General features: G+C 45.2%; 1 protein-coding gene and 1 long non-coding RNA gene across 4 annotated transcripts in view; both read left to right on the forward strand.

The window, feature by feature from the left end:
• The first annotated feature begins 117 nt into the window (after window positions 1-117).
• Window positions 118-16,578, forward strand: LOC129149795 (uncharacterized). The gene is made up of 2 exons (XR_008556611.1): window positions 118-323; window positions 16,367-16,578. It is a non-coding gene; the product is annotated as an uncharacterized LOC129149795 (long non-coding RNA).
• A 3,956-nt stretch (window positions 16,579-20,534) lies between these two features.
• The window catches only part of SLC11A2 (solute carrier family 11 member 2), a 43,700-nt gene continuing 40,833 nt past the window's right edge, over window positions 20,535-23,401 (forward strand). For all 3 annotated transcript variants that reach the window (XR_008556610.1, XR_008556609.1, XM_054719074.1), the window contains exon 1: window positions 20,535-20,858. The gene's annotated coding sequence lies outside the window, so the exon portion shown is untranslated. The remainder of the gene's footprint in view (window positions 20,859-23,401) is intronic.

Raw genomic sequence — 23,401 nt, forward strand, 5'->3', positions numbered from 1 at the left:
GGTTCACCGTCCAGCGCGTCCCTTTGACGGCGCATGCGCCTTTCTTGAGACCTGATTGGCCACCACGGACCGCTCGCCTCGCGCTAACCCGGCACTGAACGCACCCGGAAGCCGGAGTGCAGAGGCAGGGCTGGGATTGGACGCAGCCAGGGCTGCCTGCTTTCAGGGCGCCGGAAGCAGGCTATCCCCGACGGAGCGAGTGCTCCTGCCCGTGGTAGGGTCTGTGATCTTGAGGACGTCCTCTCTCTCTGAGTGACCCCTCTCGATTCCCTAGGGCCGCGATTGCCCTCTGTCCGACTCTCCTGCCTCGGCGCCTGAACGCGGTAGGTGCCCGATGTCAATTGGGCAATGCCTGCGGCCGCGGCGCCTCCTGGGTGCTGGGAGGGCCCGCGGCGCCCTCTCGTGGCGGCGGCGTGACTAGGCCGGGAACCGTCCATGGCCGGTTAGCATTTGGTGGCAAAGGTCGGGAGCCTGGGAGCGGCCGCTGGGCGAACCAAGTCCGCTTTTCCTTTGGTCGGCGTTCCCCAAGTGAGGTGGGGAAATGTCTTTCGTGAAGCGCCTCCTGCAGGCCAGGCTCGGGTCTCAACTTGAATGTCATTTTTCTTCCGAAAGTTTTTCTCTGACCAAAGGACACACATTTTCTCCCATCATCCTGTGTATTTTTTTTTATAGCACTTACCACTTGCATCGTTTATATGTTTTGTTTCCTTGTTTGGCAGGCTCCCTAACTAGGCTGAGGGCAAGTGTTTTGTCTCCTTCACTGCTATACCCTAATTAATGTTTAACAAATTAATACCTGAAGCTGGGAAGGATTCCCAGAAGTGGCACTTCGCTGCCTCCAACAGTTAAGACCTCCTGAATACATATGAATACAGGGTGGGACAAACTTAGGTTTACAGTTGTTTGTGTGGGAAACAATAAATAGTAATACTAGAACAAACGCAGGTTTCTGCGGGAGGCAGTTAGACATGAGCAGGGCAAGGATGATGGGCCAGGTACAGAAGGTCACCGGGTGGAAAAGCCCCAGATGCTGTTCCCAATGGAAACATCCATTCGTGTCATTGCTAGAGCTTTTTTTTTTGGGGGGGGGGGGGGGGGAAATGAGGGGCTTTCAAGTTTCCTCTGACCCTAAGGATAAAGGTCAGACTCCTTAACCAGGCCTACCTTCCCGGCCTCGTCTCCTGCCTCATTGCAGCTCTTTCCCCTTAGCTCTCTATGCTGAGGAATATTGGCCTTTCTGTTCTGCCCAAGGCCAGGCAGGCCACTTTATACGCTGGGCCCGTGGTCGGCAAACTGCGGCTCTTTGGCCCCTTGAGTGTGGCTCTTCCACAAAATACCACGGCCTGGGCGAATCTATTTTGAAGAAGTGGCGTGAGAAGAAGTTTAAGTTTAAAAAATTTGGCTCTCAAAAGAAATTTCAATCGTTGTACTGTTGCTATTTGGCTCTGTTGACCAAGGAGTTTGCCGACCACTGCCCTGGGCTTTTGCACCCGTGTTGCTCTTTGCTTGGCGTTTCTTCCCTCCCTTCTAGCTTGTCCTTCAGGCTCCTGCTGAAATGGTGGTAACAATAGCTGACACTTACTGAGCAGACACTACTGCCATCATTTTTCTTAGGGCTTTACTGTATTAAGTCATTTAATCCTCACTTAACTTCATGAGGCAGGTACCATTGTTAGCTCCACTTTCTAAGTGAGGTTAAGTAATCAGTCTTTGAGTCAGCAGCTGAACCCAGACAGACCGGGCACATGAATTACTGCTGTGTGTATATAAACATCGCTGTTACAGGAAACTCTTTCTTAAGCCCACAGAGTTAGGTTTCCCTGTTATTCATCTTGTAGCCAGCTATAATTATCCTTCATAGCACTTAAAATAATTAACTACAGCATTATGCTCTCAATGACTGTTCCCCATTTGATTCTAAGCTCACTGTATTTCTGGTCCCTCGTACAGTCCCTGGCACAGGAGGTGCTTATTAAGTATTTGTTAACCGAATACATATACCTGAGTATAAAGTAATGTTTTTCCTCTCAAAATAATTCTTTTGAGCCCAGCCGGCATGGGTCAGTGGTTGAGCGTCGACCTATGAACCAGGAGGTCACGGTCAGGCACATGCCCGCGTTGCAGGCTCGATCCCCAGTGTGGGGCGTGCAGGAGGCAGCCGATCCATAATTCTCTCTCGTCATTGATGTTTCTAGCTCTCTCTCCCTCTCTCTCCTCTCTCTTCCTCTCTCTGAAAGCAATAAGTATATATTTAAAAAATAATAATTCCGTTGAAAGGAAGTTGCTTTATATTTTGTGTTCTTTTATTCACTAATAAATAGTTAATTTATTCACTAATTCCACAATTATTGAGCATCTGCCCAGGCCAGGCATTGTTTTTGTTGCTTGAGATAAATCAGAGATTAGACAGATAAAGAGTACAGCCCTACCTGGACGGTGTGCTCAGTGGTTGAGCGTCAACCTATAAACCAGGAGATTACAGTTCGATTCCCAGTCAGGGCACATGCCTGGGTTATGGACTCCATCTCTAGTTGGAGCCGTGCAGGAGGCAGCTGATCAGCGATTCTCATCATTGATGTTTCTCTCTCTCTCTTCCTTCCTCTCTGAAATCAATAAAAACATATTAATAAAAAAAAAAAAAAGATTGGCCCTGATTGGGCAGTTAGCGCATCGTCCTCATACATCAAGCTTGTGAATTCATCCCCAGTCAGGACACATACAAAAATCAATCAATAAATGCATAACTAAGTGGAACAACAGATGAATGTTTCTCTTTTCCATCCTCCCTCCCTCCCTCTCTCTCTCTCAAATCAATTAATTAAATTTTAAAAAATGAAAAAAAGATTACAGCCCTACTTAGTATAGTTTACATTATAAAATGTTTGAGAGATTGTTTGGAATACCAGAGTGAGGTGGTATTCTGGGGCCTCATGTAAAGATTAGATTTGCTTGGGGACCTCAGGTGTAAAGATTAAAGTTTTGAATTTGATTTCAAAAGTCCTAGGGGCCCTAGCTGGTTTGGCTCAGTGGATAGAGCGTCAGCCTGCAGACTGAAGGGTCCCAGGTTTGATTCCTGCCAAGGGCACATGCCCGGGTTGTGGGCTCGATCCCCAGTAGGGGGCGTGCAGGAGGCAGCCGATCAGAGATTCCCTCTCATCATTGATGTTTCTATCTCTCTCCCTTCCTCTCTGAAATCAATAAAGAAATATATATATAAATAATAAAAAAATAAAAGGTCCTAGGGAATCATAATGCATTGTGCCCAAGGGAATGGCAAGATGAAGGTGCTATTTTGTAAAAATTACTCTGGAGTTAATATGGATTAGAGTGGGAAGAGACTGGAGGTTCAGGATATCATTAAAGTTATTTTACAGCAATCTGGACAAGAGATAGTGAGGAACCACCAGGCTGGTGATCATCTTACATGGTCCCAGATTTGTGCTACAATAAATGGGCACCAGATTTGAGCTCCCTAAACCCCAGTCATTTAGCTTGTCATCAGCATTTGCTGTTGTTCATTTGGCAAACACTTGAGGGCCTGCTCTGTACCATTCTGCTAGGTCCCAGGAAAATAAAGACAAATGAGAGGCAGGCCTTTCCCTCTAAAAGCTCAGAGATTTAGTAGAGAAGATTGACATTTAAAAATAATTGTAGCCCGCCCTGGCCGGTGTGGCTCAGTGGATAGAGCGCTGGCCTGTGGACTGAAGGGTCCCAGGTTTGATTCTGGTAAAGAGCACATGGCCAGTGGGGGGCGTGCAGGAGGCAGCCAATCAATGATTCTCTCTTATTGTTGTTTCTACCTATCCCTCTCCCTTCCTCTCTGAAATAAATAGAAATTTATTTTTAAAAATAATAATAATTGTGCTTCCCCTTCTCCCCTCTCTCTTCACCGCTCTCCACCAGGTGAGGGCACTGTGAGAAGGCAGCAAGCCAGAAGGAGAGCCATTTCCAGAAACCAAACCAGGTGGCTTCCTGGTCTTGGACTTCCTGCATCCTGAACTGAGAAGATAAATGTTAGTTGTTGAAGCCACACAATCTGTGATATCAGTTCTAGGTTTACTTACTTATTTAGTCCTGGGTTTAGGACTCAAATGCCTAGAAGGGCCAACACACAGGAGAGAATGAGAGCCCCCTGGGAAAGATGCCCTGGGGACTTAGTTACATTGTGTCCGATCCCCCACATTTTCAGGAGAAGCCAGAAATTCAAGTTTGTAAAGGTTAGCACTAATTTTAAAAGATTTTAAGAGGAAAAAAATAATTGTACTATCACGTGATAGGTGCTGTAACAGGAAAATGTCTAAGGTACAGTGAGAGTTAAAGGAAGGAGTAGTGAACTGACAAATTCTGGTGGTGGTTATGGTGAAGAGCAGTCATGTTTGAACTAGATCACAGGATAAACTGGAGACTAACTGGAAGACACGTACTTCGAGGACTGGCTTTTTGGAAGGAGGGAACGGTGTGTGCTAAGATAAGAACGACTGGAATCTTTCCAGGGAAAGATAAATCTCTTGCTGGTACAGATAACGACTGCAGTGATTTGCCACCTGCAGATGCTAATTCATTGAGTTTGACAGGTTGGTTTGCGACAAGTTATTCTTCCCAAAGCACTGAAAAAAAAATAAAATCCCAGGATGAAAAAATTATAATAACCAATGGTTTATATTAAAACTTCTTAATTGCATTCCTTCTTTCTTATGTGTTAAAAATGTTTTAAGAGGAAAAGAACAAAGAATATTATAACAGCCGAAAACGGTTTGGCTCAGTGGATAGAGCGTTGGTCTGCGGACTGAAGGGTCCCAGGTTCGATTCCGGTCAAGGGCATGTACATTGGTTGCGGGCACATCCCCAGTAGGGGGTGTGCAGGAGGCAGCTGGTCGATGTTTCTCTCTCATCGATGTTTCTGGCTCTCTGTCCCTCTCCCTTCCTCTCTGTAAAGAATCAATAAAATATATTTAAAAAAAAAAAGAATATTATAACATTCATCTATGTATCTACCACCCAAAATGAATAAATAATGTCATACCTATTTTCTCCCAAGCCCCATTTCCCTTTCTTCCTTTAGGTAGCCCCTTCATGTCAGTCCACTTTTAATACTTTGTATATATAGTGTATACAGGGTGTCCCAAAAAAATGTTTACACACTCTGAATAATTATATATTCCAGTGTTTATATCTGAAAGAAAAAGAAACATCAATTAAGCTAGCAGATGTTAAAGTGTGTATACATTTATACCCTGTATTTGAGCATTTATATAACAATTTATATTTGTATATAAATAAGTAGTATATGGTATTTTTTAATGTTTTAAATATTCCGGCGCACTCTGCCCTCCGGAGCATGTTTGAGCCTTTCCCTTCCTCTTCTCCTCCAACGGCCATGCATCTCCTAAACTCTGAGGCCCCATGAGATTTGCACAGGGGAGCAATGTGCAGTGGCAGCTCCTCCTGGGCTCACCCTCTGAACCTGTCACCCAGGCCCCCTTTTCTCTGATTTCCCAGTGAGCTGACAGCAGTCCCGCCTCAGCTCATTTCTTCCCATAATGTTTCTAGAAGCCAAAGCAGCCTGGCCTAGTCTCTCTCCTGTTGCTTTTATCCTAAGCCCTTACTTTAGGATAGTTTCACTGTCCCCAAATTTAATAAACGTACTCTCAACATAAAATAAGAAATCATATATTTGGTTTTTATGTTGTAACTGGACAACCAGTGGGTCTGGACTGCCTGTCACTACTTGAGCCAGTTCAGCGGAGACAGGGTTGAATCATATGAGCATTTACTCCAATACTGCCGAGAGAATGGGAGAGCAGCAGGTCACCCACAAAAATCTCTCCAGCCCCCCAGAAGCCAGCTGCTTATATTGGGGAGGACGAAGATTACATGGAGGAGCAGGAATCCCAGGCGTGGGGAAGTAGGCAAGGTGGGCTGTGGGAAGCTGGTGCGGGACGCCATTGGTGGACCTCATTCCAGGGTTGACTCCCGGGTCCTGGGGATGTACAACTCCCAGCCAGGTTCAGACGTGCTTTCTTTAATCAAAACAATCACAGTTAACAGAGCATGATTAATATTTCTTATTTTATTTCTTATAGCTAGTCCCCAATATTCTATTTCTACCCCTAACAATGTAGCATTTTTCTGTTTTGTTTCCCTCAAATTTGTTTTCAGAATTCATCCATGTGATGATATAGACCAAGTTCATTAATTTTAGCTGCTGTGCGGTGGTGTTCCATCACAAGAATACACTCCAGCCCTAACCGGTTTGGCTCAGTGGATAGAGCGTCGGCCTGTGGACTGAAAGGTCCCAGGTTCCGGTCAAGGGCATGTACCTTGATTGTGGGCACATCCCCAGTAGGAGGTGTGCAGGAGGCAGCTGATCGACGTTTCTCTCTCATCGATGTTTCTAACTCTCTATCCCTCTGCCTTCCTCTCTGTAAAAAATCAATAACATATTTTTAAAAATACTTTAAAAAAAAAGAATACACTCCAATCTGTTTACCTATTTGCTACTGATAGACATTTACATTGCTTTCATGTTTCATTATTACAAACACTACATTAAGGGAACATCCTCGAAGATGTCTCTTTGTTCTTAGGTAGAAGAGTTTCTCTTAAGAAACTTAAGTAGTGTTTTCAGACTGTTTTTTAACCATAACTCATAGTAAACACTTTATATCAAAACTCACTTCTTATGTTTTACATTGTTTCATTTTTGTAAAATGCTGTACATGACTCACTTGACTGATTTCAGGAGCCACCAATGGATTGAAAAACACGGCTCTAAGGCGATAGACTCTGGAACAAAGGATGTGTGTATGCTAACCTTGGACAAATAACAAGTTGCTCTCCAAAGCAGTTGTATCAGTTTCACAAGATAAGAGAGTCCTCCTAGTTTCTCTACACCCTCATGATGGAAGAAAAGGGTGCTGATATAAATCTCACCAAGAGTAACCTCACAGGGTGATCTGATCATAAATTCCTAACTGGGAAGGTCATGGGGGGTAGTTTTGCCCCAGGCCTATAACTTCTTTAATGAAAGGTTTTTTTGTGTTTTTGTTTTTTTTTTTTTTTTAATGAAAGGTTTTTAAGTAACCCCTACCCATTGTTCTTGTGCATCTAGGTTAACCTTTTAAAAAGTATAGATATTTTTATTGATTTCAGAAAGGAAAGGAAAGGGGGAGAGAGCTGTAGAAACATCAATGATGAGAATCATTGATTGGCTACCCCCTGCACGCCCCCTATTGGGGATCAAGCCCACAACGCAGCCATGTGTCCTGACCTGTAATCTAACGGTGACCTCCTGGTACATGGGTCGACACTCAACAACTGAGCCACACCAACCGGGCTTTAAGGTCCCTCCTTAAATGTGCATAAAAGAAACTGCAAACTGACATATTTTAAAGCATTTGAGATCTTTGCTTCCTGGAAATTGTGGTCAGTTTGGCTCAAACTCAGGTTTGGATGTTTCTTGTAGACATCACCAATACTTAAAGTGGTCAGACTTTTAATTTATTGCTAACCCAATAGATGTGAAATGAATCTCGTCCATTTACTCTGTATTTCTCTGATTATGTGAGAAAGCTTATATGTATTATTGGTTATGATTTTTATATGTATTTTTATATGTATTATTGGTTATGTTAATTTCTTCTGGTAATTCATACCTTTTGTTCATTTTTCTATTGGGCTGTTTATCTTCCTTATTATCATCAGTTTGTAGGACTCCTTTATAGATGCCAGGTAACAATCCTTTTATGATAAACCTGTTTGATGCAGATATCTACTCTCTGTCTTCCCATCTGTCACTTGTAATTTAACCTTGTTTAAGATGTTTTCTTGTAGGAGTTTCGTTTATTTTAAATATATTTTTTATTGATTTCAGAGAGGAAGGGAGAGGGAGAGAGAGATAGAAACATCAATGATGAGAGAGAATCATTGATCGGCTGCCTCCTGCCTGCCCCCTACTGGGGATCGAGTCTGCAACCCCACACGAGCCCTGGGGTTGCAGACTGGAATTGAACCTGGGACCCTTCAGTATGCAGGCTGATGCTCTATCCACTACTAAGCCAAACCATCTAGAGCTCATGTAGGAGTTTTTAATATTGGTTATACTAAATTTTATCAAAATTGTTCATTATGACTTCTGCTTTTTCATAATTTGCCTTAAGAAATTCTGCTTTAAGAGCATAAGGAGCCCTGACCGATTTGGCTTAGTGGATGGAGCGTTGGCTAGCGGGCTAAGGGTTCCAGGTTTGATTCCGGTCAGGGGCATGTACCTTGGTTGTGGGCTCGATCCCCAGTAGGGGGGGTGCAGGAGGCAGCTGATGGATTTTTCTCATCGATGTTTCTAACTCTCCCTCTCCCCTCCTCTCTGTAAAATTCAATATATATTTTTTAAAAGAGCATAAAGATATTCTATATTTTTTCAGATAATTTTGAAGTTCTTTTATAACTTTAGGTCTTTAATTCACGTGGAGTGTATTTTCGCCTATCCCTTTTCTATCTTCTGAATGTCTGGGCTCACTAGTGGACTTTTCACCACATTTCTTTCTGTAGTGGTTATCTTTGGCATTCTAGCCATTTTACATCATCCCTGTGAGTCTTTTTCTTAAAAATATCAGAATGGGAACATAGATAAGGCCACGGCTTAGAAAAGTAGCTCTTTGGAGGCCTGTAAGAAGAAACAGATGGCAGAGATGAGGTAAAGGGAATAATTGGAAGGAATCTGCCAAAGATGACATGCAAGGGTTATTCACCCATCACACCCGGAACCTGAGGGTCCCAGAAGAATTGTCCTTGTGGGGAGAAAAAGTGTTTCAGAGAGCTGGCCCTGAAAGGGAAGAGGTATAGACTTCTGACAGGATTTTTTAAATCCTCACCTGAGGGTATGTTTTTCACTGATGATGAGAGAGAGAGAGAGGTTGAGAGAGAGAAGAATCGGTTGCCTTCAGTATCCACCCCGACTGGGGATCAAACTGGGTATGTGCCCTGACTGGGAGTTGAACCCTTCAGTGCTCCTGGCAACGCTAACCAACTGAGCCACACCGGCCAGGGCACACATCTACTTTTTTTTTTTTAACACACCTACTTTTTAATTTTACCTCTCTGCCCTGTCTGCACGCCCCGTGAGCTTTTTCTGGGTTGCACTAGAAGATTGTGCAATAGAGTCATACAGAAGTTGGTGAATCTAAATAAGAACCCAGGTCTTCTGCTTCAAATTGAAAGGGTTCAGTGCCCTCCCCATCTTCTTCCACACAGGCATGCACCTCCTAAACTCCAAGGGACCTCAGTAGACTTGTAATCAGGGCAGCAATGGGCAGCAGCAGCTGGACCCAAGCTAATCCGCTGAACCCCTTTTCTCTGACTTCTCAGTGAGCCCAAGGTGCCCCACCGAGGCTCTCTCCTGTGGCTTCTATCCTAAGCCCTTCTCTGTTTCACTGTCCCCAGCTTTAATAAACGTACTCTCAAAAAAAAAAAAAAAAAATTGAAAGGGTTCTGCTGAGGCCAGCTGAAGCCAGTCTGTGAGAGAAGACCTGTAAGAGAAGAGGTTATCACTTTCAGAGGAGCAGTATTCCAAATGACAAGAAGTAGCCTTTGATTTCTACTGTAATCGTTGAAGTCATAATCAACATCAAAAGCCTTTATCGGCCTGTCTGCAATAGGCAATCAAGGAGGACACAGCTACATTTAGAATGCATTATTCATGAACAAGTCTAACAATTTACACCATGAAAATTAATATAAATAGATGAGCAAAGGACATATCTATATGATAATAAAAAGGTGGACCAATCTAGCTACTGTGGACAGTAAAGAATTAACATCAAACACGTCAGAAGTCAGTGCAATTCAACGATAAGGGCATCACTGGGTGCAGAGCAGTGCCAACGGGTTGGTTACAGGGGTTCCAAGTTCAGGGAAGCCGATTAGGGAGGGCGGGTCTCTTGCTTTCTGACTTCCTCCACTTTTTCCACCCTCCATACACACGCCCCACCCCAAACCTTTTTTCTTCCCGGCAACATGACCCTTGCCAGCGCTTTGAGTTCAGAGGAATTTTTACTTTGTGTGAGTCTGGCTCTGCCTACGGGGACCTTTACCCAGCATCAGCAGGAACCACCCTCAGGAGCCCTTTTGTGCTGCCCGGCACGTCCACAGCAATTAGAGCTAGAGGACAGAGGTGAGGGAACTCCTGGAGAGAAATCTTCCCCACCCAGCTGCTGCAGGGCCACCTAGGGTCTCTTCCATCGGTCTTGATACTCACCCTGATACATTGGCTCATTTATCTAGCCAGCACCATTTACTGAACTTCTAGGCACATTTGCACATTCAGCAAGATTCATAAATGTTTTACCTAGCTGAGTCAAGATGAGAAAGACCACGGATTCTGCAGTTTGCCCTGGCCCGGTCGCACAGTTAGAGCATCGTCCCCCTATGCCAATCCCTGTCATACAAGAATCAACCAATGAATGCATAAATAAGTGGAACAACAAATGGATGTTTTTCTCTCTCTAAAATTAATAAAAAAATTTTAAAAAATGATTTTGCAGTTTAATGTCACTGTCATAAAATTACTATCATATATTTAATGTAGGACAAAGGAATAATATGTTCACATATACATACAAATGGCCTTGTCTCAGGGTGTTTTTTAAAATTGATTTATTGATTTAGAAAGAGAGGAAGGAGGAAAGAGAGAAACATCGATTTGTTGTTCCACTTATTTATGCACTTATTGGTTGATTCTTGTATGTGCCCTGCCCAGGGATTGAACCTGCAACCTTGACATTTCAGGAAGACACTCTAACCAACTGAGCTGTCCTGCCAGGGCCATGTCTCAGGGTCTTTGCATTGGCTTTTCCCTCTGGCTGGAGGTTCTTCCCCAGATACTGTTCATGCAACTTGCTCTCTGACTTCTGTCAGATTTATGATTCAAAGTCACCAAGAGAGGTCTTCCCTGCCCTGCTGGCGTGGCTCAGTGGGTGAGCATCGACCTATGAACCAGGAGGTCATGGTTCGATTCCCAGTAATGGCACATGCCTGGGTTGGGGGCTCGATCCCCAGTGTGGGACGTGCAAGAGGCAGCCAATCAAAGATTCTCTCTCATCATTGATGTTTCAGTCTCTCTTCCGTCTCCCTTCCTCTCTCTGAAGTCAATAAAAAATATATATTTTTAAAAAGAGGTCTTTCCTAACCATCCCTTGTGAAATAGTCTTTATTTCTCATCTCTGGTTCTTGCTGGCCCTTATCTTGCTTTTCAAATTTACAAATTTATTTATGTATTTATTTATTTACTTACTTATTTAAAAATCTAACTTATTGTTATTTATTTTTTAAAATCCTCACCTGAGGAGTGAGGATATTTTTCCATTGATTTTTAGGGAGAGTGGAAGGGATGTAAGGGCAGGAGAGAGAGAGAAAAAAAACCCAGAAACATCAATGTGGTAGAGAGAGAGAGAGAGAGAGAGAGAAAGAGAGAGAAACAGAGAAACATCAATGTGGTGGAGACACATAGATTGGTTGCCTCCGCTTGCTCTTCAACTGGGGCCAGGGAATGAACCTGCAACCGAAGTATGTGCCCTTGCCTGGGAATCAAACCCGTGACCCTTTGGTCCACAGGCTGACCCTCTAACTACTGAGCCAAATGGGCCAGGGCTTATTTTTAATTTATTGATTTATTTTAGAGAGAGACAGCGATAGGAGAGACACATCAATCTATTATTCCACTTATTTATACATTCATTGTTTATTCTTATATGTGCCCTAACTGGGTGTCAAACCTGTAACCTTGGCATATCAGGACGATGTTCTAACCAACTGAGCTACGTGGCCAGGGCTTAAATTTATTTTTTATTTTATTTTTTAAAATATATTTTATTGATTTTTTACAGAGAGGAAGGGAGAGGGATAGAGAACTAGAAACATCGATAAGAGAGAAACATCGACCAGCTGCCTCCTGCACACTCCCCATTGGGGATGTGCCCGCAACCAAGGTACATGCCCTTGACCGGAATCGAACCCGGGACCCTTCAGTCCGCAGACCGATGCTCTATCCACTAAGCCAAACCGGTTTCGGCTTAAATTTATTTTTTAATAGAATTTATCACCCCCTGACATATACTTATTGACTTGTTTATTATTTGTCTCCCCCACAGAACCAGTTCTCTAAGAGCAGGAACTTTGTATGTCCTTGATCATTGCTATATTCCAGTGCCTAGAACAGAACCTGGCATACAGTAGATGCTCAATGTTGTATTTATTAAATGAGTGAAATTAAATGGAACAAACATATGGTGTTCGTGTGTTCTTATTCTTAATGTATGATGAAGTTAAATAGAAGATTCTAAGATGTCTTTTTTAAATAATTTTTTATTTTTCAATTACACTTGACATACAATATTTTATCAGTTTCAGGTGTACACCCCAGTAATTAGATATAACTTAAATGATAATCTCAAAAAATCTCATACCCATCTGACACAGTACCTAGTTATTAGAATATTATTGACTATATTCCCTATGCTGTACTTTACACCCCCTTGACTATACTATAACTACTAATTTGTACTTCTAAATCCCTTTGCCTTTTTCACCCATTTCCCCAACCCTCCTCCCATCTGGCAAATGTCAAACTGTTCTCTGTATCTATGAGTCTATTTCTGCTTTTTCATCTATTTTGATTTTTAGATTCAATTGTTGAAAGATATGTATTGCCATTTTATTGTTCATATTTTAAAATCTTTTTCTTTTTCTTTCTTTTTAAAATGTATTTTATTGATTTTTTTTTACAGAGAGGAAGGGAGAGGGATAGAGAGTTAGAAACATTAATGAGAGAGAAACATCAATCAGCTGCCTCTTGCATACTCCCTACTGGGTATGTGCCTGCAACCAAGGTACATGCCCTTGACTGGAATCGAACCTGGGACCCTTCAGTCCGCAGGCCGACGCTCTATCCACTGAGCCAAACTAGTCAGGGCAAATCTTTTTCTTAAAGAAGACCCTTTAACATTTCATGTAATACTGGCTTGGTGGTGATGAAATCCTTTAGCTTTTTTCTTGTCTGGGAAGCTCTTTATCTGACCTTCAATTCTAAATGATAGCTTTGCTGGGTAGAGTAATTTTGGTTGTAGGTTCTTGCTTTTCATCACTTTGAATATTTCTTCCCACTCCCTTCTGGCCTGCAAAGTTTCTGTTAAGAAATCAGCTGACAGTCCTATGGGTGCTCCCTTGTAGGTAACTAACTGCTTTTCTCTTGCTGCTTTTAAGATGTTCTCTTTGTCTTTAACCTTTGGCATTTTAATTATGATGTGTCTTGGTGTGGGCCTTTTTAGATTTATCTTGTTTGGGACTCTGTGCTTCCCGGACTTGTAAGTCTATTTCTTTCATCAGATATGGAAAGTTTTCTGTCATTATTTTTTCAAATAGGTTTTCAATTTCTTTCACCTTCTTTTCTCCTTCCAGGACCCCCATGATGTGAATGTTGGTATACTTGAAGTTGTCCCAGAGGCTTCTTACACTATCTTGATATTTTTTTATTCTTTTTGATTTTTACTGTTCTGATTGGGTGTTATTGTTTTTGTGTGTGTGTGTGTGTGTGTGTGTGTTTTTTTTTTTGCTTCCTCCTATTCCAAATCCCTGATTTGATTCTCAGCATCCTCTACTCTGTTGTTGATTTCCTGTAAATTATTCTTCATTTCAGTTAGTGTATCCTTCATTTATGACGGTTCTTTTTTATGGTTCCTAAGTCCTTTTTCATGCTGTTGAAGTTCTCAATAAGTTCCTTGAAGTTCTCAATAAGTTCCTTGAGCATCCCCATAACCATTGTTTTGAACTCTATATCTGATAGTTTACTTGATTCCATTTCATTTAGTTCTTTTTCTGGAGATTTCTCCTGTTCTTTCATTTGCAATATGTGTCTTTGCCTCCACATTGTGGCTACTTCTCTGTGTTTGTTTCTGTCTATTAGGTAGAACTTCTGTGTCTCCGGGACTCGGTAGAGTGGCCTTGTGTAGTAGGTGTCCTGTTGGGCCTAGTGGTGCAACCTCCCAAGTTACCTAAGGTAGGTGTTTCAGATGTGCCCCTATGTGGGCTGTGTGCACTGACCTGTTGTAGTTGAGCCTTGATTGTTGTTGGCATCACTGGGAAGGATTGATTCCCAAGATACCGTATTTTCTGGCGTATAAGACGACTGGGCGTATAGAAGATTTTCCTGGGTTAAAAAGTCGTCTTATACACCGGAAAATACGGTAATTGGCTGTGAGGACCAGCTGCAACTACTATAGCAAAAGAGCTGCTGTGCAACCCTAGGAAGCAGGATTTCCATGGGGCTTTGGTGTTCACGGAGTCCACCCCTTGAGTGTGTCGCTCATGGAGGTGATGGGGTTGTAATTGAGCATGGTCTGAAGATGTCCACCAGGTGCACTGGTACTGGGGCCTCCCGGGAGGTGCAAAGTCAACCACTGCCTGTGCCCTGCCTGGGGCCACCCAGCACTACCTACTGAGTGATCTATAGATGGCTGCTACTTGTGTTGGGCTTGGAGGTGCCCAGGAGATGCCAGGCTGTGAACCAAGGTAGGCTGCCGCTCGTGCTGGGCCTGTGGCCACTTAGTGAGAGGTACAGAACACATCGAGGCCAGCTGCTGCTTGTTTCAGAGATTTTAGGAAAGTCCAAAGCATGAGGCAAGAGAGGTGAGTTGTATAGAAAATCCACTGGAAATGGCTTCAGTGAGCCTGCAAGTTGGGTGCAGACAGGGTCTCGGAATCATCAGGGTGGGGCAAACAGTGTGAGCCAGGTTGATAGAGACTCAGATATGGTGCCCACCTGTCAGCCCTGTGGTGGGGAGGGTTCAGCAAAGGAACAATGGCCTCTGCCAGCACTTCTGTCTGGAAGAAAGCTGCCCGCCCTCCCAACTCTTGCCCTGGTGCCAGACAATTTAGTTCCTTCCTGTATACCCCTGGTTCCTTTCAAGTGGCTGCTCAATGCTGGAGCTCAGAGGGAGTAAGTCCAAGTAAGTCTGTGCATGGCCCTTTAAGAAGAAATGCCTGGGACTCCTCCTACCCTCTGTCTTTCTCAGCCTGATTCCCACCGTTTTTACAGCCTAAAGTTATGGGGACTTCTCCTGGCACTGGAACCCTGGGCTGAGGGATCTGGTGTGGGGCAGAGATGACTTGCTTCTCAGGGGGGACCTCCACAGCCAAGATATTTCTCCCAATTAAAAAACACCAAATGGTAGACTTACGTCGTTGGAAACGCCTCATAGAATAAGTATGTTGCTTCCTTTATTCACAGAACTATTTGTTAGATCTGTGGGAAGGAGTTACAAGACAGCTGCTAAAACTGCAACAGACTTAATAATCTTTCTAATTTCTTTAATCTTAGGTATTTTTTTATATCCTGAAGATCTGTACTATTCTAGGGAGTGATAGCTTAGGAGTGAAGATTTGCACTTACTCATGGTTAGCGGGTGTCTGAAATGAAAAAAACCAGGCAGATCCATCTGCTCAGACCCTAACCATGGCCCTAAAGTAAATTGCTTGAGGAAATTAGTTCCCAACGATTATAGGTGCAGAGTTTTTGAAGCATGTCCATATTCAAGTGTAGATCAAAGAAGCTCAACTAAAAGAATTGTGGACAGACCGAAATGACATCAGGATTGAGCATAAAAAGGGAGTAAAATGATTAAGACTCAAACTCAGGAGGAACTAAGGCAGTGGAAGAACTAAGAACATCTGAAATTCCTTAAATAAATAAAAGTTTATTAACTTTAAATAATTGTGCCTATGTTACAAATAATAAAAGCCCTCTATACTTAAAAAAAAAACAAAAAAACACCAAATGGTTCTGTGCCTCTGCCCCTCCTACCAGTCTCAATGTGGCTTCTTCTTTAATTCCTTAGGACTTCCATTCACCTAGATATCAGGTGGTTCTGAATGATGGTTGTTCTGAAGATTAGTTGTTTGTGTGTTTCTTTAATATATTTTTTTGATTTCAGAGAGGAAGGGAGAGGGAGAGGGAGATAGAAACATCAAAGATAAGAGAGAATCATTGATTGGCTGCCTCCTGCATGCTCCACACTGGGGATTCAGCCCACAACCGGGGCATGTGACCTCCTGGTTCATAGGTCAATGCTTAACCACTGAGCCATGCCAACTGGGCGATTAGTTGTATTTTTGATGTGGTTGTGGGAGGATTCTAGTACCACGTTTACCTACATTGCCATCTTACCTGGAGGCCCAAGATGTTTTTTTAAACTAATTCTGTTCAGCTTTAGAAACTTGGTTATTCTGAATCTCTGACTCCACCCCTCAAGAAAACTCCCCACCAACCTCTTTCTCAGTCCATTAATGGTAACCCGAATGTTTGCGCATTATTTTACAGGCTTTTTGGGTGGTCCATTGACCATGGAAAACATCCTGTGACTACCCTGGGATCTACCACCAACAGACAAGAATCATGGGACAACTGACCTCATCACCCACCCCAAGGCCCCTGTACAAGCCATCCACAAGAACCCCTTGGAGAGCTTGGCTTCTCTTTTCTGGTAACTCCATTTAGCACAAGTTCTTTTCAATAAACTCTTATCTGCTTGACTTGTACTGAGTTCCGTGCTCATTTTTAGGACTTGATACTCAAGAGCCTGGCATTTAAGGTCTGGTAACATTACTACATGAGAATCAGGGGCCCAGAAGGCAAGAGTAGAGTGTGTTTGTTGGGAGAAACTGTTGAGTAAAGAAAACTGTGGGGCTATGGTAGAGACTCACTGTAAAATCCATTCCAATTTTTGGAATTCCGAAACTAAAACAGGGCTTTTTCCTCCAACACTTCCGTTGGATGATTTCATCTAACTTCTCTCTTGTGAAGGGGGACAAATTGGTGGCCAACCCAGTTTTGCCTTAGGACACTTGGTCAACGAGGACAAAAAGGATAGATCAAGTTGTTATGATAGGACTTCTAGTCCTTGAGGGCACTCCTGACTAAAGAGATGGTAATCTGGGGTCCTGGCAGATCTCTTCCTAGTTTCTTCTACTGACTGTTCTGTGTAGGAACCAGAGCCACTTGCTGGAAGCCTACCTTGATGAATATGAATTAATTACTGCTTTTCATTCTAAGGCATTTATTTCTATCACATTTGTTTGCATATATTTTTATGGTACTAAGCAGATTTTTTTTTCTCCTTCACCCTCTTCCCTGTTAAGACCACCCCAAAATACTTCAAGTAAAGTTAAAGGGGTTACATACTTAAAAAAATCTGATTAAGGAGTGGGAAAAAGAATAACCACTAGCCATTTCTCTAATGGACAGCTCCACCACAGACCTCAAAGTGAGAGCTGCTCATGCTCTAGTCTCTAGAAACTATAAACCGGTGGTGTTCTGATTATCCTGACACTGGATTTTCTTCTTTTCTGTTACCTTGCGTAATTTGCCTTTGAGATTCTAGACAGACCTACGGAGAAAAGAACTCAAAACATATTTTGCTCCCGACCCCCCACTAAAATCCCCCCCCCCAAGTTACACACCCAAACTGGACAGTCACAACTTATTCACAAAACTAAAATTCCTCATTACCCCAAGCGAAAAATAAAAACGTCTTACAAAACTTGCCTTAATTTTGTCTCAAATTAATTTGTTTCCCTCAAATTGGTTAAAAGATAAAAATCATACAACTTGCCATCTACTATTCCTCTGGGCATTGGAAATCTGTCCTCAAAAGCTTCAGACAAGATGCATGAGAAAATAAGCCTGGCCCTGGCCAAGTAGCTCATTTGGACCATCGTTTGGACGCGCCAGTGTTGGGGGTTCAATTGGGTCAGGGTACATGCAAAGATCAATGAATGAGTGCATGGATGGACGGAGCAACAAATCGATATTTCTTTGTGTGTGTGTCTCTCCCTCTCTCAAATCAAATCAAATCAATACATTTTTAAAAAGAAAATAAGCCTGGCCCTGGCTGGTTTGGCTCAGCGGATAGAGCGGTGGCCTGCGGACTGAAGGGTCCCAGTTTCAATTCCAGTCAAGGGCACACACCTGGGTTGCGGGCTCGATCCCCAGCAGGGGGTGTGCAGGAGGCAGCCGATCAATGATTCTCTCTCATCATTGATGTTTCTTATCTCTTTCTCTCCCTCTCCCTTCCTCTCTGAAATCAATTGAGCCCGAAACCTGGGCATTTGCCCCAGACCGGAATCGAACCCATGACTCTTCAGTCCTCAGGTCGATGCTCTATCCACTGAGCCAAACCGGCCAGGGCAATAAAAATATTTTTTAAAAAAGAAAAAGAAAAGAAGCCTGAAAAAGAGAAACCTATACCACCTGGAAGTCGGCCTACATTCCATAATAAAACCCTTTTGCTTAAGTACACAACTCCCCCATTACCATTAGTAAAGTAAATATTACCATACTCAAGTTACCAAAAACTAGGACATAGCCAACCTCCTGGACTTCTACCACACCACTGGCTGCCTGCGTGTGGCCTTGCACGCTGGGACACTGCTCTAGCCTCCTCTAGCCTCCACACCTAAGCAGATTTCCTTTAAAACTACCAGAAAGCTTTCTGAAGGCAGCAACTCCTTCCTTCCAGTATCCCATCCCATTCTCCTTACCCCACCCCAAAGCTTCTCCTTCCCAGCTTTGCCTCTCCAGCTGACCTACAAAGCTATTTATTTGCCTGAGGCAGATTTTCCTCATCCTTTAAATTCCTCCCACATTGAGAAATTCTGGACTTCCTCTGTTTTTTTTTTTTTTTTTCCCCCAGTCTCAGGGTACTTCCTTTTTTCCCTTTCTTCCTTCCTCCTTCCCTTTTCCCCCTCTTTCTCAAAAGCCTTCTTTATACCTTCTTGCTTGCTTCCTTCTTTTCTCCCTTTCTCTCTTTTCTTTCTTTCATCAGTCAGAGTCCTGGGTTTGTGCGGCTTTGTTGTCTGCCTGTGAATCACTGATTGGACAAATGCCAGCAGGTCCTTAAAATCCCAAGGGATGGGCGGGTGGCATTTTCACCCACACCCGGAGACGAGTCCTAATTGCATCAGGGCTCACGTACCCATGCGGAAAATACTTGTGGACTGTCAAGCCTGGGGTTAATTGGTTTCAGTTTACATCTCAGGGGAGCAGAGTCCTAATGCACAGGCAGCCCGGGTACAAGTGCCCGAACCAACTTGACTCCAGGAGGAGTGGCGTCCTGAAGGAAAGCAACCCCTTTTACTTCACCCTTTCATACGCCGCCTCCGTCCCCTGTCAGAGCGAACAGAGGAAATCTTAGATGACACGTTTTCAAACTCAATTAATTGTCCATTAGTATCTAGGAGTGGCAGATATACGATGCTTCCCTTTTCATGGCAGGTCAAAGATGAAATCTGATTATGCTTTGAAGGATGTGGATTGCCTCTTGAAATTCCCTGCTGTGTCTTTATCAGTGTGGCGTTGCCCAGAGCAGCCTCCGTGCCCTTATTTAACCAAGGGAGGCACACTTGTCTGCTCCTGTAGACGAGCTGGCACTGGAGGGAGTCACACCCGTTCTGCACAATGAAGAAGCCGCGGAAGACGGAGGCAGCACCGCACTGTGAGCTAAGTAAGTAACTAGCAAGTATGCCTCAGCCGGGGACGTGGCCCACGGAGCCCACCCAGAAGGGCACGAGAATGGCTACAGCCATGTCGTTTTCTAGTTGCAGCAGAGGTTCCCAGAGGAAAGGCTCTGGTCTGGAGAGACTTTCTGAGACTCCCCAGGTGTGTTACAGAGAGATCCTCAGGACTAACTTGTGCATTTTCTTTTCTCTCCAGGAGAAAGTCTGTGTGCAAACCAGCCTGTACCAGATAACTGACGATGCTCAGCCCAGTTTTCCGTCCCCACGTTTTCTGCTTTGTACTTTATTTGGATTTTTCTTTTGTCCATTCACTCTCCTTCTTCTCTCCTGTTGGACTCTTTGACAACTAGTAAAATTTTCTCCCAGCAGTTTTTACATGAAGAAAGAAATTGGAGGGGGTTTTGGCTTTACCTCTCTAGGCCTATGAGTGGGTTAAATAAGCTTGGTTATCTTTGATATAAGGGGGAGGGTGTCTAAGAATGTTTCTGTAGCTCTGAACGAGAAGAAAATTAGGGTGGTTTGTCAGACCATTTGTTTTCTCCCCGCTGTTGCACCACTGGCCTGACTGCCATCTTCCGAGAAAGACTCCAGAGTGTGAGGTTGAGGCTGGGGCTGGAGTGGGGTTACTTTGGGGTAGGTGGAGGTAAATCTCGGGGGAAGAAGCGAGGCAGATGGGTAGAATGGAGGGAAAGGATTCATTACAAAGGCTGGCGAGTCAGGCACCTGATGCGGTCGAACTGGTTGCACTGGCTGATGTTTCGCAGTTCCTCTCAGGTGTGGGGTGCTCTTGATAGGGCACAGATACTATGATGAGGCTCTGGGGGCGAGAGGAAATGGTCTTTGCAGGTGGCTATACTTTATAGGGTGGAGCTGCACTTTATAGGGCGGAGCTGCACTTTATAGGGCGAGCCACGTCTCCAGAAGAAACAAGCTGATTGTCAGTAGCTAACGTGAGGCCACAGCGGACTATTGCACGAAACTTACCTGTCTGCTGGGTGGGAGCCTCCAAACGCACCCTCTGGGGGCTGGACCGCTCGGTAGGGTGCAGCTCCGCCCAGACCGCTTGGGCTCCGCCCCCGGCCTGACCTCGGGGGTGTGGGCGGAGCCTCGGGACCCGCAGTCCGGTTGCCACGCGCGCAGGCCGCTACCGGGAAGACGGAGAATCCAGCCAATAGGAATGTGCGGCTGCCATCCTGCCGGCCAATGGCGGGGCGTGTAGGAGTCGGGCTGCTTGGCGCTGGCTCCAGGGCTATGGAGCCCCAGGCGCGGGGACAGCTGGTCAGGTGGCCGCGGAGCTGGTAAGGCGAAGGGCAGGCGAGGTCAGGGGTCAGGCGGGCGCTCCGTTTGCCCCTGACGGGCCGGGGGGCCGGGCGGCTCTAGGGCCCGCCGGGGGGAAGGCGCGGGGGCCAGTGCGGGGCCCACGGGACGCCGTGCGGGGCTGCGAGGGCGGGGCGCGCAGGGGCGGCCTGAAGCGCGGGGTCTAGATGGAGTCGCGTTATTCCGAGGGAGAAGAGGGCGCCGGGAGTGGGGTGCGGGGGCGGGCGGGGAGCGAATACCAGAGTTCTCGGGGCCTCGCCCCTCGCCTCCCACGGCCTAGGAGAAACGGGCGAACCCCTGGCTGGACCTGCCCCCGCGTGGGCACCCGTGATCCAGGGTGCGGTGACCGGCTCCCCGCTGCGGACCAGGCCGCCGGGCCCCGGGCGGCCTCCTTACCCGCGCAGCCTGGGGCCCCGCCCGCCCCCTGGGCTCCCCACTTCCACAGCCGGTGCATTTGGGGGGCGGCCCGCCAGCCGAGCGCCCTCCTGGGAAGGGCCCGGCCCGGCCGCTGCGCCTCGGGCATCGGTGGGCTTTGGGCCTGTTGGTGCCGTCATTGCAGACGGTGTGGCAGCGGGGCGGACGCCCGTCCGCTGTCCGGTTGCACCTGTGCCTGATTTCAAAGCTGTCGCTCACGCTTTGTTATATCATCGCCTTTGGATTCCTCTTCCCTTCTGGTCTTCCCCAGTTCCCTGCCTCCTCCATCGGACACACCGCGTCCGAGAGCGTCGCTAGGGGAAAGGTTGAGGAGCCCGGCTGGCGGGTCTGCGTGTGGAAAGAAGGTGCTCCCATCCTGCCCTCTGCTTTCCCGGGAGCGTTAGGAAACGAAAGGAGCGTGACGTCTCTGTAGAGGGGGAAGGAGAAGCTACACGATGTGAACGGAGGGGCACGGGGACAGAGGCTTCCATCATGCTGCTGGCCCTTATGTTCGTGAGTGTGGTGAGGCCAGGGTCAACCAGGCTTCCCTTGCCGCCTGTGGCATCTGGAGCCCTCCCGGCCTGCATCGCCTTTTGGCGTAGGTTGCCAGCCTCTGTGTTCTCCTGTTTCCGCATACTTCACGTGGGGTTGATAGTATCAGTTTCACGGAGGTGTTGGTGAGTGTGAAAGGAGGCAATACACACGCAGTGCTTACAACTGTTTCTGGCATGTGGGAGGGTTGGGGTTGTTGTTGTTTTTGTAAGAGAACATTTATGGGATAAATTAAATTACAGAGGTAGCAAAAGCAGTTCCTAGAAGAAATGGGGTTAGGAAACAAGTTATAAAGATAAAGGAAGGGCCCTTAGGGCTTAGGAGGTAATGGTAACTCCTCTGGGGATAGGGGAGGGGGGCGGAAAAGGGAAAGGCCTGGTTGTGCTCCTGGGAGGGAGAGCCTGGTTTTGTTGTTGTTTTTGTTTTTTTTACTATTCCCTACATGTGCCTTCTTTCCCCTTAAAAAGTCCAAACTTAACAAATCTGACCTCATTACTTAACCTTTGTTCAGAACCCTGTTAGCCTATTGCCAACGAACCCTTGCCATTAATGTTGATCTGAGTATATAGTATAAATTACCGGTAACTAGAGGCTTTCTGCCAGGTGTTTATCTTATCATGAAATAAGGCTAGAAGCTATCACTAGACCAGGTCTGTCTGTGATAAGCGGTGTTGGGTAAATGAAACCTGAGAAGTTATTCGGCCGTTCAGTTTTTCATCGAACAGCATTGCATTCACAGCCTTGCGGCCTAGGCACAGTTTATTTTGGATCCCATACCAAAAAGGCCAGGATGGCAGCATACTTGATTCCTCATGTTTCTGGTGTGACCACGTCGGGACTGGGGAGGGGAATTTCTGGGCAGCCTGGCAGCACTTCTTGTTAATGAATAGGGAAGTTTGGTATGAATCTAATGTTATTCTGCTGTTAGGAAATCAGCAATGCTCCTTGGATTACTCTGTAGAGCTACTAAGCAGCGTTGGTTCAGTTTTAACTCAGTGAAGTGAAAGTAAGAGGTTAGAGAATAGTATCCACAAAGCAATAGGGCAGGGGTCCTCAAACTTTTTAAACAGGGGGCCAGTTCATTGTCCCTCAGACGGTTGGAGGGCCGGACTATAGTTTAAAAAAACTATGAACAAATTCCTATGCACACTGCACATATCTTATTTTGAAGTAAAAAACTAAACGGCAAAAACACCTGCATGTGGCCCGCGGGCCGTAGTTTGAGGACGCCTGCGATAGGTTTTCTGTTGGACTTTTAGTGCTAAGAGTTTGTGTGGGTGCTGTGGAATCAAAGACGTCTTTATTCCCTGTCTCCTCACCACGTTCCTAAATACAAATGTGAGACGACAGAGTTACGCCTTTTCTGTGCGCTTCCCTCTCAAATTCTGTGGAAAGCTCTAATGGAAGGTTGTCTTCTAATTCTCCTCTTCTAGGAAGCTGCTGTGTATGCATGTGGCCTTACTGGAAACTAATGCAAAATGAGAAACTTTGAATTTACAAAAAAGAACATCACTTACTCTAGCAGTATGCAGGTGTTATAAGTTTAGTTATTTAGCTT

Source organism: Eptesicus fuscus, chromosome 7 (assembly GCF_027574615.1).
Source record: "Eptesicus fuscus isolate TK198812 chromosome 7, DD_ASM_mEF_20220401, whole genome shotgun sequence".
Taxonomy (NCBI): domain Eukaryota; kingdom Metazoa; phylum Chordata; class Mammalia; order Chiroptera; family Vespertilionidae; genus Eptesicus; species Eptesicus fuscus.